This window comes from Myotis davidii, unplaced genomic scaffold (genome assembly GCF_000327345.1).
Source record: "Myotis davidii unplaced genomic scaffold, ASM32734v1 scaffold2100, whole genome shotgun sequence".
NCBI lineage: Eukaryota > Metazoa > Chordata > Mammalia > Chiroptera > Vespertilionidae > Myotis > Myotis davidii.
Window position 1 is genome coordinate 122,427 of NW_006292458.1, and position 2,862 is coordinate 125,288.

At 43.2% G+C, this 2,862-nt stretch overlaps 1 long non-coding RNA gene across 1 annotated transcript; it reads left to right on the plus strand.

The window, feature by feature from the left end:
• Nucleotides 1–7: 7 nt before the first annotated feature.
• LOC107183443 lies at nt 8–510 on the plus strand. The gene is made up of 2 exons (XR_001514229.1): nt 8–125; nt 281–510. It is a non-coding gene; the product is annotated as an uncharacterized LOC107183443 (long non-coding RNA).
• The last annotated feature ends 2,352 nt before the right edge of the window (nt 511–2,862 follow it).

Here is a 2,862-nt window from a genome sequence, read left to right on the forward strand (position 1 = left end):
TCTCAGTGCGGGGCACCCCGGGCGGGTCGGTTCTATTACCTCCTCCGCTCTCACCCACCGGGTGCAAGACTCAGAAAGGACATAGCGAACGCCTCTGGGGCCTGATGTGAAAGAGTGAATCATTGGTAGGACTGTTGAGAGCGAAATACATGGAAAGAGGCACCGTCGGCCGTCATCTCTGAGCGGGCTCTAGTTCCGACTCTAGTCTCAAAGGAAGGGGCTGAAGACCTAGTTGCTATGCGACGCTCACGCTGTCCTTTTTTTTTTTTTTTTCTAACAGGTTTTCAGTGAAGTTCTTTCTGAAGCAGGCAGATAGGGGTGATTTGGCAACGCTTTAAGGTTGCCGTCAACTCGGAAGGCTTTGCAGCTGTTTCGTTTTTCCACGCCCCACCCCCAACCACCGGAAGTCAAACTCCAAGCCGAGTGGAGGTTGCCAGGCAACACTTGATAGTTGTCTTCTGGGAGCCGGGCCAGACGCTGGCCTAGAACCTAAGTACATTCCAGGTGAATTAAAAATGTAAATGCAACAAGTGAAACCATAAAAAGTATCTGAAGGAATAAAGAAACACACTACAGAATCCTGAAGACTTGGGGAGAGTGTCTTTACCATTACAGCAAAGCCAGAAAACGTAAAATACTGATTTGTTCGCAAAAGACTCCCTAAAACAAGTTGGAAAAAAAAAATACGACCAACTGGGAAAGTCCGTGTCACGTGTTGACAGAAATGTACTACATAAATACATCTTACCAATAAATAAAAACTTAGGAAAATAGAAATACTTTTATTTTTTCATGGGAAGGATCATAAGCAGGCTTTTCTCACACAAAGTAAAACAGCAAATAAAAAAATTGTTCATGTAAAAAGTGCTAATGGAAAGTGCAATGATAGAGCATTATTTTACTTTGTCACGTTAATTCACCCTGGGAAGAGTAATGTCCATGGGGTTGGTGTAACCAGAGGGTTCAGACAGGGCCCAGTGCAGGTGTCAATCAGGTCAACTTGTTCCAATGCAGATTGTAAATATTTGTTAAAATGGTGCCTGTCCTTTGCACGTCGCCGGATCGCTGTTTTGTCACATTTATGTCAGCCATTCCTTCTTTTATATTTTCTTTCCTGAAGCCTTTTAAGTCCTCAACATCATATTTTACCTCTACATGCTTAACTGCCATCTCTAAGAGCTGTATTTTTTTTAACATGACCACTTTGTCATTATCAGACCCTAACAATATTATTTTAGTTTCATCTAATTTCCTCAATTACCTCAAAATATATTTTTTAAAATTGCTGTATTTGCATCAAGATCCAAACAAAGACTAAACGCATAGACATTACATCTCAATTTTCATCTAAATTGGGCTCCTCCTTTTTATGTCAGTGTGATTCAATTTTTAATAAAATTACAAGAAAGATTTTTTTAAAAATATATTTCATTGATTTTTTACAGAGAGGAAGGGAGAGAGATAGAGAGTTAGAAACATCGATGAGCTTCAAGCATCCTACCCTCCCCCCAAAAGACAGCGAACCAGAAATTAATTTTAAAGAGAGAGGTTGGAGTAGAATTGTCTGCCGGAGGTAAGAGGCTACACTGGAGTTGCCAAGAGCCTGAAGGCAGCTGTGAATTGGAAAACTTAAGGTTGGTTCTCCCACCCTAGCTGGTTTGGCTCAGTGGATAGAGTGTCGGCTTGCAGACTGAATGGTCCGGGGTTCAATTTCGGACAAGGGCACATGCCCGGGTTTCGGCTCAATCCCCAGTAGGGGGTGTACAGGAGGCAGCTGACCAAAGATTCTCATCATTGATGTTCCTATCTTCCTCTCCCTTCCTTTCTGAAATCAATAAAAATATATTATTTAAAAAAAAATTGGTTCTCTCACGAAGCAAGGGCCTGCTTCCAGGGCAGCTGAATTCGTTCCAGATTAGTAATACTCCCGACAATCTGCACAAATAGAAGCAAAGGCTCAGGACTCAGGGCAGCATTAGCCCAGTGATCATATTTGTGAAAACGTGTTATTTTGTTAAACTGTCAACTTTCTACTTTGGAGAAAGGATTTGGGGAGGAGCGTTTGCACTTTCTGCACGACACACTGTCCTATAAATTCATCACAGACATATGCTTGTGATTCTGTGAAGGGATTTCATCTCCCTTTTTCTCCTAACAAAAACAACCATCCCCTTTGGTGGTTACTAGGCAACACCTGCTGGACCAAACCATCCTGGGGGGAGGGGGGGAGGAGATGGTGTTTTTCTCCATGTTGCTCTAAGGAAGGGTGCTCTAGAGATGCCTCGCGAGGCTATATTTGAGCTGTTTACAGCTTTAGGATGGAGATTAGGCTGATGGGCGGTTGCTAGGCAGCACCTTGGCACCAAGGCCACCTTTGAGCAGCGCACAGCTGTTTATCAATTTACCCACTTGGTGGTTGCTAGGCAACGCTTTGGACTGGTCACTGCCTTCAAGCTGCTAGGCTCTTCGGTATCTTCTGTAAATAAATGAAGTAAAACTGTTACCTGAGGGGTGAAAGTCCCCTTTTTGAGGACCCCAAGCTGGGTTCTTTTTCCCTTTGTGTTAGGAAGCCAGTAAGAGACTGAAAGTATTAACAGTGCAAACTTTATTCAATTAAAAAGCAAGAGCTTAGCTCTCAAATCGGCTTCTCCTAGGATCCAGGAAGGAAATATTTAGGGGGTGGGGGTGGGGGTGGTATGAATGGTTTTTCCAGATTCTGCCTTTTTTCTGTCCTTTTGTGGTTCCTTCCATCGTTGTCATGGTGACTGTCCAGAAATCTGATAAAGTCCGTTCTAAGTGACACACCTACAGTGACACCTGTAGGTGTGTCACTTAGAACGGACTTTATCAGATTTCTGGTCT